Here is a 15,704-nt window from a genome sequence, read left to right as displayed (position 1 = left end):
CAAACTTCTATTTTCGACCACCTGCCACCCCCAAACTGATGGCCAAATGGAAGTTGTCAATAGAGTTCTATCTACTTTGCTTCGGGCCATCGTTCGGAAGAATTTGAAGACGTGGGAGGATTGTCTACCCCATATTGAGTTTGCGTATAATCATTCTGTCCATTCGGCAACTAAATTCTCCCCATTTAAAATTGTTTATGTTTTTAATCCCTTGACTCCTTTAGATTTATTGCCTTTACCTACTGATCAGTTTGTCCATGCAGATGCGAAGAAAAAGGCGAATTTTGTCAAAGATTTACATAGCAAGGTGCAGGCCAATATCGAGGCTAAGACTGAGTCCTATGTGCGTAATGCGAACAAAGGCCGAAAACGAGTAGTTTTTGAACCCAGAGAATGGGTTTGGATTCATATACACAAGGAGCGTTTTTCGGCCCAACGGAAATCTAAACTACTGCCTCACGGAGATGGTCCTTTTCAAGTTTTAGAGTGAATAAATGAAAATTCTTATAAAATTGACTTGCCAGGAGATTATAATGTCAGCGCTACTTTTAATATGTCAGATTTAACCCCTTTTGATGCAGATTTCAACTTGAGGACAAGTCGTTTTTAAGAGGGGGAATGATGTGATCGCGCCCCATGGTTCAGCTAGCTCGAGCAAGAATTCTATGGTGCTACCACAAGGTCCTGTCACTCGAGCCAAGAAGTTTAAAGAGTCTATCATAGCTTTTGTAGCTCAACTTTGGAATGAAACGCTATTAGGACACTTCGAGAAAGCTGATTCCAACTCCTTGAACTCACCATGCAACTACCTGCAAGTCTAGCTCAGCATCGAGCTCACCACCAGCTCAAGCAAGTTCCCATTCAACTCAAAACCAGCTCACTAGCTTGGAATTAGCTCACTTCCAGTTCCCCAGCTCACTTCCTATTTCAACTTGGGCTAAAATGAAGGTTGTCATGCGGAAAAGTTTCATCCCTTCATATTACTATCGAGATTTGTCCCAGCAGCTGCAAAATCTAACTCAAGGCAACCGGAGCGTTGAAGATTATTACAAAGAAATGGAGGTTGCAATGATACGAGCCGACGTGGAGGAAGATCGTAAAGCTACGATGGTGAGATTTTTAGCAGGCTTGAATCGAGATATTGCCAATGTAGTGGAACTTTAGCATTATGTTGAAGTTATGGACATGGTCCATATGGCTATAAAGGTCGAGAAGAAATTGAAGAAGAAAGGATTCAATCGAGCTTTTCCATCCTTGTCTTCTAGCAAGTGGAGTCAAAGACCGAGCAAAGCTCCTATTCGTTCCAAGAAACCTGTCATAGCCACTAAAACCAATCAACCAAGCGGCGAGACAAGTAAGAATAAGAACGAACCTATTTCCAATCGTTCTCACAATATTAAGTGTTTTAAGTGTCAAGGGAGAGGCCATATTGATACGAGCACGCCCCATGAACTTCATCGAACAAGTCTGTCAAGCCGAGCATTGACAAGTTGGCAAGCTGATCCCAGCTCATTTCCAGCTCCACGAGCTCCGTCCAGCTCAAATCCAGCTTATTCAAGCTCGATCCAACTTGCCTGAGCTAAACCGAGCTCACTCCTAGCTCATATTTAGCTCACGAGCTAAACCTTAGCTCAACTTCAGCTTAGGAGTTTAGCCTCAGCTCAACTTTAGCTCATGAGCTAAAGCTTAGCTCATTTTAGTTTAAACTCGGTTTTGTCTTTAATACATTAAATAAAAATTTGCACATATTCATTTAAGCATTAAACTTGTCTTATATTAATATTTGTTATTAATATGTCATTGTCATTATATAAATTGATTATGTTCACATAGCCGAATTAATGCATGACATTAATGTGTTCACATCATGCCAATTTATGAGTGTTCATGAGATGTCTTAATGACTTGTTTATTTCATGTAGGTACATTCCTTTGGACGGTACAATGTATGGATGAAGAAACATCTCTTTTGGGCATTCCACACTCATGAATGAAGAAGTATTAAATCTTTGGTGCATGTACGGCTAGATGCAATGTTTCTACAAATTCATGCATGTGTCGAATGCATGTATGGACATTAAAGGCTAGTCCATGAATGGATCAAATGCATGGGATGATAGAATGCATGAATGGCTTAAGTGCATGTATGGTGGCTGTCTCTTAACTTTCTAAGGCACTTATTCGCCAAGAAGTAGTCGCTAACTAATTCTATGTTGACCATAAAGCTCCTTGAACATGTTCACACTTTGAATTGACCTATAGGCTACTACACATGCATGGATGGGTTCAAGAACGTCCAAGGGAAGGAATTAACTCAATAATTCAACACATTGATTGAATTAAGTGCATGCACAAAGGGGAGAACGAATTTGCTAGGTTCATGCCGCCATTTATGAACTTACATGCCATTAAAGTGTTTAATTATGAAGATACATGTTCCATACATGTGCATGAACGTCCCAAGGAGATGAATGCAACCTTTTGGTGCACATACAAGTCACTTGAAGCCTTTCTTTATGACTAAGCATTCATGCACAAACCAAGGGGGAAGAAAGTGTCCATTCAGCTAGTGCATGAATCTGCCAAATTTATGAACTATTTTAATACATTAGTGTGAACGTTTTTATTATTGTGTGAACACCCAGATGCCGAATTTGAATGGTCATCTATGTGCCTATAAATATTTGTTTTCTTTCATTTGTAAAGGACTTTTGCCAAAATTGTTAATGAACATTTGTTCTTGTGAGGTTGCTTCCTCTCATATCTCGTACAAGTTTCGAAAGACTTATCTGGCTTGTGCTAGTGGCGTCAATCGTCTTGTTTGAACTTATCACCAATCTTGGTGTGGCGTTCACCTATCCATCTATCCATATTTTCACCTTAACAATATAGGAACCGGGGTGACACTTCTTAGTGTTGAATCATTCCTGACGTTGAGTTCGTTTTCCATTCCCATCCTTCGAATTATTTTCTTGTTATACCAAACTGACCCATTTATCCATCACCCATCTTTGCTACACATAACCGAACCTATTACTAAACTTACCCTTCTTGAAACCTTCCGCTTATTCTAATCCATTATTTTACTTTTATTACTAAAATCCGAGACACGAACGACTCTCTCGAACTACGATCGGGCAACTACGTGAATTCGACTCATCTACCCGGGCTGGATCACATCACATATTGCTAGTCAATGTCCTAATCGTCGGACAATGGTGATTCAGCCAAACGGTGAAATTGAGTCTGAAGATGAAAAGAAGGAAGAATCTAAAAACCCCACCGATGAAGAAGACAAAGTTGAGATGCCCGTTGATGGAGAGATCCTCATTGTAAAATGAAGTCTAAACATCTAAGGAGTCAAAGATGACCAACAACGAGAAAACATTTTTCACACTTGCTGCCATATTCAAGGCAAAGTGTGTAGTTTGATAGTCGATGGAGGAAGTTGCACCAACGTCGTGAGCACCATGCTTGTTGCAAAACCTGGTATAGTCATGACGATGCATCCAAATCCTTTCAAGTTGCAGTGGCTAAACGAAGGCGGTGAACTTAAGGTAACCAAGCAAGCAAAGGTGGCATTTTTGATAAGCAAGTACCAAGATGAAGTGATTTGTGACGTTGTGCCAATGCACGCCAAACACCTTTTATTGGGTCATCCTTGGCAATTTGATCATCGAGTTATCTATGACGGCTACACGAATCAATATTCATTCAAGCATCTTGGAAGGAACATCACTCTAGCTCCTCTTACACCGAAGCAAGTCTATAAAAACTAGCTCAAGATGAAACAATCAATAGAAACGACAAAAGAAAAAGAGTGAGAGAAAAAGAATGAAAAGGAAAAAGAAAAAAAGTGGAAAAGAGAGGAAAAGTGAGAAAAGTGATTTAAAAATACGAGTGATAAAATAAAGAGAAAATGAGAGTGAAGATAAAAAAACGAGTGTTTTTGCAATAAAGCGAGAGATTCGAAAGTTGTTTTTGGCAAAGCAGCCCATTCTTGTACTTATGTACAAAGAATGTCTTTTGAACACTAATGAAATTGAAAATTCTTTGCCTTCTCCTATCGTATCTTTATTACAAGAATTTCACGATATTTTTTCAGAAGAAGTACCAAGCGATTTGCCTCCCATTCGAGGCATTGAACACCAAATTAACTTCATGCCAAGAGCATCTATTCCGAATAGACCAGCATATCGAGTAATCCCGAGGAAACGAAGGAGTTGCAAAGGCAAGTATCCGAGTTAATGGAAAAGGGCTACATCCGTGAAAGCTTAAGTCCATGTGTGGTTCTTGTCTTGCTTGTGCCCAAAAAGGACGGTTCGTGGTGAATGTGCGTTGATTGCCGTGCCATCAACAAGATCACCGTCAAATATAGACATCCCATTCCCGGCCTTGATGACATGCTTGACGAACTTAGCGGAGCCCAACTCTTTTCAAAGATAGATATAACAGTCTGATTTAGACCCTAGTCGGAACAGTGGTTTCGAGACCACGTAACCGATTCTAAAAAATATTTTAATATTATTTTCTATGTCTGTGATATGTGAATTTATATTTGTGAAGTTTTTGTGATTCAATTTGTCTGTTTCTATGCTTAATTGATAAAGTATTTAATCGCGTAAATGATAAAATTTGCATGCCATATATTCAATGTGTTTAATTGGCATGGCTTTCAATTATTATGGCCTTATGTGGCAATTACTCCATTGAATTTATGAGTGGTCATAAATGACCTCGTTTTATGTAATTGATATTTTTTTAATGAGGGATACAATGGTAATTCATGCTTTAACATGAATTAAAGAAAACAAATTGCATGCATGTGTTCATAAACACATATTATAACCAAAAATCAAAGATAATAAAAAGAAGAAAGCCATTTTAGGTTTCGTCTAGCTTAATCTTAGATTAAGGTATTAATTTTCGTCTGTTTTTTATCATTTCTGCGTTTCTGTGATCGTTGCTTCGTGTTCTTCAAAACCCATGTCTGAATTTTAGTTTCTGTTGAAGATTATGAAATGTGTCATGGATGATTATGATGTGATCTGGCCTGGGTAGTTGAGTCGAATTCACTTAGTTGCCTGATCGTAGTCGAGAGAGTTGTTCGTGCCTCAAATTTTTAGTAATAGAAGTAAAAAAATAGAATAGGATAAGCGGAAGGTTTCAAGAAGTGTAGAATTAGCAATAGGTTCGGCTAAGGGTAGCAAAGATGGATGAAGGATAGATGGCTCAGTTTAGTTAACAAGAAGGAAATTTTGAATGGGAATGGAAAATGAACTCAACGTCAGGAATGATTCAACACTAAAAAGTGTCACCCCGGTTCCTATATGGTTAAGGTGAAAAATATGGATAGATGGATAGGTGAACGCCACACCAAAGCTGGTGATAAGTTCAAACAAGATTGGTAGACGCCACTAGCATAAACTAGATATGTCTTCGAAACTTGTATGAGATATGAGAGGAAGCAACCTCACAAGAACAATTTTCATTAACAAATTGGCAAAAGTCCTTTTACAATGAAATCAACAAACTATTTATAGGCAATCATGTAGTAACCAAATGGACAAACTAGCTAGCTTAAAGACTAAGCAAATTCGGTCATGAATTAACTAGAATGTTCTAGAATGAAAACATTAAGTAACTAGTCTTGATTCGGCTGATGGGGATGTGTTTGGACAGCTTCATGTATGAGCTTTAATCACTTGAATGAATGTGCACCTTTGGGAGCTCAACAGGTTGTCTAGGTTCGGCCAAGGTGTGCATGAAACTTCCAAGAGGTGTCTCTTGGTCGAATAGGTGCTTAGAAAATTCCAAGGGTCCTCCCACATGCATCGACTGTACATGGAACTTGGAAGGAGGCTTGAACACATGCACTTGCATTAATTGTCCTCCATTCATGCATGTTTGCCATCCAAGGAAGATGTATTCTTCAATATCCATTGCATGCAATTAACCCTCCATGTACATGAATGTAAGTCCTCCAAACATTGAACCGAACCATGCATGAACCTTCCCGTTCAATGAACATTCCCGTACATGCACCTTGACATGAATGAATCTCCACATTCGGCTAACCTACATAATTAAATAACATAATTAAATAAAATAATTATTCATATAATCATAATTACAGATATTAACTAAACAACTTAATGACACTAACTAAATTCAGACACATTAATTATAAGTCAACTATCAAATTAAATTCGGCTAGCTCAAATAGTCAAAAACACTTAATGAGCTAAGTTAAGCTAGGGAATTCAGCATGAGCTGTAGCAAACTTAATTAAGAATAAATTTTAAACTTAGTTTATTGTAATGTAAAAGAAATGAGCTGAAACGAGCTAAATTCAAGCTCAAACGAGATAAATCGAGCTCAAGTGAGCTGATTGGAGCTGAATGACAGATGGGGAGCTGAAAAGGAGCTGAGATCGGATTGCAAGAGAATGCATTGAGTCTTCAAGGAGTTGTCCTTAGCTCCTCCAACGTCATGGACCTTGTTATCAACCCAAATGCGCAACACCAAGGCTGATAAAACGTCTTGAATTTGCTTGGTTCGAGCTCGAGTCATGGGGCCTTTTGGAAGCTCGATTAAATCTTGTTTTGCATTCAAGGATGCCCCGGGTGTGGTCACATCAGATTATATGAGCTTTGTAATGTTTTTATATGGATTATGAAAGATATATGTGAGATTATCATGCTTTGTTCTTGAATTTTTAATGGAATAGACCTATATGGGCTAATTTGTGAAAATGAGGTTTTGAAGGACTAAATTGTGAATTAAATATGTAATTTGGGCTTGTATGGAAGCTATGTACATCCAGCCAAGCTATAGTCTTGGCGAATTTTGCACATTTGTGATTTTGTGAAAAATAGACTAAATTGTCAAAGTGTGAAAATGTAAGGGTTAAAATGTAAAGTGCCCTAAATGTGTGTATATGGATTGAATTGAATAAAATGAATGATTGAATGGTTGAATTTGAATTGTATTAGATCAAGAACAAAGGAAATCAGACTTAGATCGAGGGAAGTCCAAAATAGTCAAATAGTCGACTCGTTTCCGTCCGAAATTTGTACGAGGTAAGTCAAAATACAATTACTTGTTAAATTGATTGAATGTTGTATATACTAGTTATAATCTGTATTGGACAGCTGTGAGAGCCTGATGATTGAATTCTGAGTAAATTTCGATAATATGCTAGTATCTAAAAAGCTCTGTATGATTCTAAAGGAACGTTGACATCGATTTGAGATATCGTGTAAGACCATGTCTGGGACACAGGCCTCGATTTGAGATTTACATGTAAGACCATGTCGGGACATCAGCATCACATCTGATTTCGTGTAAGACCCTATCTGGGACAGAGGCATCGATACTGAATTACATGTAAGACCATGTCCGAGACGTCTGTAACACCCCTTACCCGTTACCGTCGCCGGAACAGGGTACAAGGTATTACCAGAACATAACACATACCATTAAACATAACCGAGATAGAAATATGTCATCCAATTTGATAGTGCATCGTATAACATATGTCTTGAACAATATTAGCCAACTTTAATGGCTTGTACGAAGTAGCTGGTCGAGTACTGTAACCAATATTTTAAACCTAGGCAGTTATGACACGTAACAAAATAATTAAGCCTACTATACATGCCATAATTCAAAACGTTTAGTTCAAATACCCTAAAGTATTGTTAGTGCGGTTAGATCTTCACGATCCTTAACTCCTGAGCAAGCTGGAGGACACTATAAGACAAAAGAGAGAAAACAAAGTAAGCTTATAGCTTAGTAAGTAAGTATGTAAATAATAATTAAAGAATCTAATATGTTTACACAACAATTCAAGTATATCTACTTTAACTTCACTATTTATTCCACTTTGATTAAGCTGTCTCTGCTGCGTCATATTCACTAAATAAATCATAACTCGAGTTACAAAACTTGAAATTCAAATCCGTAAAATTTCCCTGAATCTAGACTCATAAAGCTTCTTGCTAATTTTTTTCTATAATTTTTAGCTCAGCCGATTAGTACAGTTTATTAGTTAAAGTTTCCCCTATTACACAGCTCGACTGATCTGACCTCTGTTCACTATGAATTGAATTTCTCTCAGTACACAATTCAAACAACCCTGAAGTCTATTTCATTTAAAACTAGTCTCAATAAGGAATTTAGGCATGTAAACTATATTTCTTAATTTTCTTTGTACAATTTTTAATGATTTTTCAAAGTTGGAACAGGGGATCACATATTCATCCTGAGTAAGTCACGTACAATTGTAAATATCTCAAAATATAGAATTCCTTTGCTTGCTCTGTTTCTTTTATATGAAAGTAGACTCATTAAAATTTAATTTCACATCTCATTCAACCTCTAATTATATTCCTCCTATTTTTGGTGATTTTTCAAAATCACGTCACTGCTACCGTCCAAAATAGTTTTAATGCTAATTTCACTCTTTCACACATTCTTTATGCTAACCTCATTTTATCTTATATATGTATATACCACAAATCATTTTCACCACATTTCATTCATCATAAGTGTAGGTCCAAACCACAATGTCACCACAAAACCATCCTGTTGAACAATTCGGATCAATCCTCGATATTTAATGGTTTCAAAGACACACCCCACCATCATACTTCATTTAGTTCGGCTCTCTTGTACACATGGTGAACACTTAGTACCACTCATGCGACCTAGCTGATTTGTCTCGTAGCTCTCTTGTCTACATGGTGTCCTTCACTTGGAATCACGCATGCGACCTAGCTACATTTATCTTTCACGTAGCTCTCTTGTCTACATGGGATACATCCCGTATCACACATGTGACCTAGCTACTACATGGTGTCTCGTAGCTTTCTTGTACACATGATGTGCACTCAGCATCATACATGTGACCTAGCTACGCCCTCTATTTTATTCGATCTCTCCAATGTTCAACCGGATCTCTCTCTATATTTATTTCCATTCTTCCAATAGTCGATTTATATTTTAACATCAGCTAGTATATTTATATAATAGGCTGAAATATAAGAATGTACATGAAATTATTGTAATATTTACATACAAACTTACCTTGGTGCAAAATGTGAAAATTTTGCAATTTAGTCCAAAACTTTTTCCTTTCCCCGTTCGAGGTCAATTCCACGCCTTTCTTGATCTATAATAACACATTTAGCTCATTTAATACTCATACTATTTATTTCAATCCAAAAATCACATCATGGAAAAATTACAATTTTGCCCCCTAACTTTTACAAAATTACAATTTTGCCCCTAGGCTCGGGAATTTAATTTCAGCCCTTATTCTTATGCTTTATGATATGCTGAAAATTTTTCTCTTCTACGACAACATCAAATTCTCACTCTAATATATAGTTATGAACAATAGGTATTTTTACCAATTATGCCGTTTTACTCGTTTTCACTTAAAACCGAGTAGCACAAGTTATTTAACATAATTTAAAACCTCATATTCTATCATAAAACATCAAAATACACAAATTTCACCTATGGGTATTTTTCCAAATATGAACCCTAGGTTAAATTATTACTAGCATAAGCTTAATCGAGCTTCCGGATTCCAAAAACGTAAAGAACATTAAAAGCGGGCTTGGAATCACTTACTATGGAGCTTGAAAGTTGAAGAAACCCTAGCTATGGAGAGAGGAGAATTCGCAGCAACTAAGGAGGATGATGATCAATTTTGTGTTATTTTTCCCATTTTATTTCATTTAATATCCAAATGACCAAAATGCCCTCCTTACTAAACTTTCAAAATTCCTTCCATGTCCTAATTTTGTCCATGAACTTAAAATTGGTCAAATTTCTATTTAAGACCTCCTAATTAATATTCCAAAGCAATTTCATACTAAAAACTTCTGGGATGCAAATTTTGCAACTTATTCAATTTAGTCCCTACTTTCAATTTAAGCACTTTAGGCATAGAATTTCATCACGAATTTTTCACACAATCATGCAATCATATCGTAAACCCCAAAATAATTATAAAACAATTATTTCTATCTCGGATTTGTGGTCACGAAACCACTATTCCGACTAGGCCCTAATTCGGGTTGTCACAACGTCAACATTGTACCCGTTATTTAGTATCTGTATTGTTTCTGAACTGTCTGATGATAGAGTACAAGATATGGGAAAGAATATATAGAGTACATGTAACACCCCTTACCCGTTACCGTCGCCGGAACAGGATATAAGGTATTACCAGAACATAACACATACCATTAAACATAATCGAGATATAAATATGTCATCCAATTTGATAGTGCATCGTATAACATATGTCTTGAACAATATTAGCCCACTTTAATGGCTTGTACAAATTAGCTGGTCGAGTACTGTAACTAATATTTTAAACCTAGACAAATATGACACGTAACAAAATAATTAAGCCTACTATACATGCCATAATTCAAAACGTTTAGTTCAAATACCCTAAAGTATGATAGTGCGGGTAGATCTTCACGATCCTTAACTCCCGAGCAAGTCAAGAACACTATAAGACAAAAGAGAGAAACAAAGTAAGCTTATAGCTTAGTAAGTAAGTATGTAAATACTAATTAAAAAAATCTAACATGTTTACACAACAATTCAAGTACATCTACTTTAACTTCACTATTCATTCCACTTTGATTAAGTTGTCTCTCAAGCTGCGTCATATTCACTAAATAAATCATAACTCGAGTTACAAAACTCGAAATTCAAATCCGTAAAATTTCCTGAATCTAGACTCATAAAGCTTTTTGCTAATTTTTTTCTATAATTTTTGGTTCAGCCGATTAGTACAGTTTATTAGTTAAAGTTTCCCTGTTACACAGCTCGACTGATCTGACCTCTGTTCACTACGAATTGAATATCTCTCAGTACACAATTCAAACAACCCTGATGTCTGTTTCATTTAAAACTAGTCTCAATAAGGAATTTAGGCATGTAAACTATATTTCTTAATTTGCTTTGTACAATTTTTAATGATTTTTCAAAGTTGGAACAGGGATCACGTATTCATCCTGAGCGAGTCACATACAATTGTGAATATCTCAAAATATAGAATTCCTTTGCTTTCTCTGTTTCTTTTATATGAAAGTAGACTCATTAAAATTTAATTTCACATCTCATTCAACCTCTAATTATATTCCTCCTATTTTTGGTGATTTTTCAAATTCACGTCACTGCTACCATCTAAAAACAGTTTTAATGCTAATTTCACTCTTTCACACATTCTTTGTGCTAACCTCATTTTATCTTATATATGTATATACCACAAATCATTTTCACCACATTTCTTTCACCATAAGTGTAGGTCCAAACCACAATATCACCACAAAACCATCCCGTTGAACAATTCGGATCAATCCTCGATATTTAATGGTTTCAGAGACACACCCCACCATCATACTTCGTTTAGTTCGGCTCTCTTGTACACATGGTGAACACTTAGTACCACTCATGCGACCCAACCGATTTGTCTCGTAGCTCTCTTGTCTACATGGTGTCCTTCACTTGGAATCACGCATGCGACCTAGCTACATTTATCTTTCACGTAGCTCTCTTGTCTACATGGTGTCCTTCACTTGGAATCACGCATGCGACCTAGCTACATTTATCTTTCACGTAGCTCTCTTGTCTACATGGGATACATCTCGTATCACACATGTGACCTAGCTACTACAGGTGTCTCGTAGCTTTCTTGTACACATGATGTGCACTCAGCATCATACATGTGACCTAGCTACGCTCCTCTATTTCATTCGATCTCCAATGTTCAATCGGGATCTCTCTCTATATTTATTTCCATTCTTCCAATAGTCGATTTATATTTTAACATCAGCTAGTATATTTATATAATAGGCTGAAATATAAGAATGTACATGAAATTATTGTAATATTTACATACAAACTTACCTTGGTGCAAAATGTGGAAATTTTGCAATTTAGTCCAAAACTTTTTCCTTCCCCGCTCGAGATCAATTCGCGTCTTTCTTGATCTATAATAACACATTTAGCTCATTTAATACTCATACTATTTATTTCAATCCAAAAATCACATCATGGAAAAATTACATTTTGCCCCTAACTTTTCAAAATTACAATTTTGCCCCTAGGCTCGGAATTTAATTTCAGCCCTTATTCTTATATTTTATGATATGCTGAACATTTTCTCTTCTACAACAACATCAAATTCTCACTCTATCATATAGTTATGAACAATAGGTATTTTTACCGATTATGCTGCTTTTACTCGCTTTCACTTAAAACCGAGTAGCACAAGTTATTTAACATAATTTAAAACCTCATATTCTATCATAAAACATCAAAATACACAAATTTCACCTATGGGTATTTTCCCAAATGTGAACCCTAGGTTAAATTATTACTAGCATAAGCTTAATCGAGCTTCCGGGATTCCAAAAACGTAAAGAACATTAAAAGCGGGCTTGGAATCACTTACTATGGAGCTTGAAAATTGAAGAAACCCTAGCTATGGAGAGAGGAGAATTCGGCAGCAACTAAGGAGGATGATGATCAATTTTGTGTTATTTTTCCCATTTTATTTCATTTAATATCCAAATGACCAAAATGCCCTCCTTACTAAACTTTCAAAAATTCCTTCCATGTCCTAATTTTGTCCATGAACTTAAAATTGGTCAAATTGCTATTTAAGACCTCCTAATTAATATTCCAAAACAATTTCATACTAAAAACTTCTGGGATGCAAATTTTGCAACTTATTCGATTTAGTCCCTACTTTCAATTTAAGCACTTTAGGCATAGAATTTCATCACAAAATTTTCACACAATCATGCAATCATATCATAAACCCCAAAATAATTATAAAACAATTATTTCTATCTCGGATTTGTGGTCACGAAACCACTATTCCGATTAGGCCCTAATTCGGGTTGTCACAGTACAAGATATGGGAAAGAATATATAGAGTACAAGATATGGGAAAGAATATATTAAACGTGTAATCTATACAAGTACGTTTATATCGTACTAAATTTCTAAATATGAAAGACTGTTTTTGTGAAATAATGAATGCGAAGTATGTACGAAATCATGGAAATGAAACATGACATGTATACAAGCAAATGAGCATGGTTAGGCTCATGAATTACTCTGTGAAATGGATATGAATTCTTGCTATTGAATTTTACTTTATATGTTTTAATAGTTAGACTAATTGTATTTGGCTTACTAAGCTCTTTGTAGCTTACACTGTGTGATTCTGTCTGTTTTACAATTATCGTAGCTACTGAAGGCTCGGGGATAGTCGAGGATTGTCACCATACTATCAAACTCATTTTGGTACTTTTGAAAGTGTAAATATTTTTAAGTATGGCATGTATAGGCTAGAATGTCTACGTATTTAAGCTTTGATATGTATATATGTTATGCCATGAGAGTTGGCTAGCAAATGGTATGTTTGTGCTTAGTTTTGGTAAATGATTTAGTTATAATGAAGCATGTTTTGAGTATGGAATTGGTTGAAATTTTTGGTATAAATGTTGTTTAATATTGCTTGGAGGAATGAACCAAAAAGGGATGGCAAGTTGACTTAAACCAAGTCTGCATTGTGCCACACGGTCAGGGCACACGGGCGTGCCTTGTGGCCGTGTATGCAAAGTAGTAACCTCTTAAGATCAAATGGTTAAGACACATGGGCGTGTCATATGGCTGTAGGCTTAAGTCAATAGCCAGCTAAGTATCACACGGCCATGGCACACGGCCGTGTCTGTTGGTCTGTGTAAAAGTCAGTATATATACTCTGTTTTGGTACTGTTGGATCACATGGGTGTGTCTGGTGCCCGTGTAAGGCACACGACCTGGTTACACGGGCATGTGACCTCAACAAAATTGAAAATTCTGAATGTGTTCGGTTTAGTCTCGACCTTTTCTAAAAGTATGTCTTAGGTCTTGGGGACCTCCATAAGGAATAAACTGTTGATTTGCTTAAGCATTAATATTATGTGATATCTGTGATTCTGTATTGATTTGTAATGTTACATGCATTCGGTAATGCCCTTACCTATTCCAAATGACGATTTACGGGATAGGGGTGTTACATTTTATTGGTATCAAAGCTATGGTTTAGTCGATTCTAAGACTACCATAGCATATGTGAGTCTAGCTATACATGCCATATTTATGAACTGCGATAGTGTGATGAATCCTGACATTGAAATATGCTTTTATATAGAAAATGGATCCCGATAGAGCTGTAGCTAATGATGTTGAAAGCAATGCGCCTGCTCCCGCGCAAGGGACGGTGCAAGCTGATTCTCGATCAGCTATAAGTAGCCGTGATGATGAGGCTAAACAAGCTTTCTATTAGATGATGAATGATTGGTTCACCCAATACATTAGAACCAATCTAGTTGTACAACAACCTCCACCCCCAGTTAATCCTCCTCAAACTCCTGATATGTGACGAATGAATCCGGTATAGTTGAGTAAACTACCAATTGATAAGATTAGGAAGTATGGGGCTAAAGTGTAATAGCCCAAAATTGGGTCTAGTTGGAACAGAGGTTTCGGGACCACAAAATCCGAGATAGAAATAATTATTTTATGATTATTTTGAGGTCTATGATATGATTGCATGATTGTGTGAAAATTTCGTGAAGAAATTCTATGCATAAAGTGCTCAATTTGAAGTTAGGGACTAAATTGAATAAGTTGCAAAACCTGCATTCTAGAAGTTTCTAGTATGAAATTGCTTTGAAATATTAATTAAGAGGTCTTAAATAGCAATTTGACCAATTTCTAAGTGATGGAAAAAAATTGGACATGGATGGAATTTTGAAAGTTTAGTAAGGAAGGGCATTTTGGTCATTTGGTAATTAAAAGAAATAAAAGGAAAATAAAGCCAAAATTGACTCATCTTTTTCATGGAGGCCGAAATTAGCATGGGGGAAGCCATGGCTAGGGTTTTCAAGCTTTCCAAGCTCAATAGTAAGTCCGTTCTAACCCGTTTTCAAGTTCTTTACGTTTTTGGAATCCCGTTAATTTGATTAAGCTTATTCTAGCAATAATTTAAGCTCGGGTTCATATTTGGAAAAATACCCATAGGTGAAATGTGTTTATTTTGCTGTTTTATGATAGAATATGAGATTTTAAATTATGTTAGACAACTTGTGCTATTCGATTTTGAGTGAAAACGAGTAAAAGGGCTTAATCGGTAAAAATACCTAATAGTCATAACTATATGTTAGAGTGAGAATTTGATGTTGCCATAGAAGGGAAAAGTGATCAGCATGTCATAAAACATAAGAATAAGGGATGAAGTTTAATTCCCGAGCCTAGGGGAAAAAGTGTAAATATGCAAAAGTTTAGGGGCAAAATTGTAATTTTTTCCAAAGTTTGAGTTAAGGACTGTTTTGAATAGTACATTAATTAAATAAGTAAAATATGATTTTTTAGACCCCGGAAAACAAGATTTGAACCTAGAATGAGAGAAAAATTGAAATTTGGGAAAGTTGGTAAAATGGTCGTTTTAATATCGAGGTAAGTTTATATGTATAATAAGCATTAATTTATGCATGTTTCAATGTAAAATTTATATATTTATTATAATTTCGAGGTGTTGAAAGTATGTAAGTTGGTATGATAATAATATAGCAATAATGTTGTAATTTATATTTGAAAGTTAAATTTAGTGAATT

This window comes from Gossypium arboreum, chromosome 4 (genome assembly GCF_025698485.1).
Source record: "Gossypium arboreum isolate Shixiya-1 chromosome 4, ASM2569848v2, whole genome shotgun sequence".
Taxonomy (NCBI): Eukaryota; Viridiplantae; Streptophyta; class Magnoliopsida; order Malvales; family Malvaceae; genus Gossypium; species Gossypium arboreum.
The sequence above is the reverse complement of the archived record's forward strand: the minus strand, read 5'-3'. Positions refer to the sequence as shown.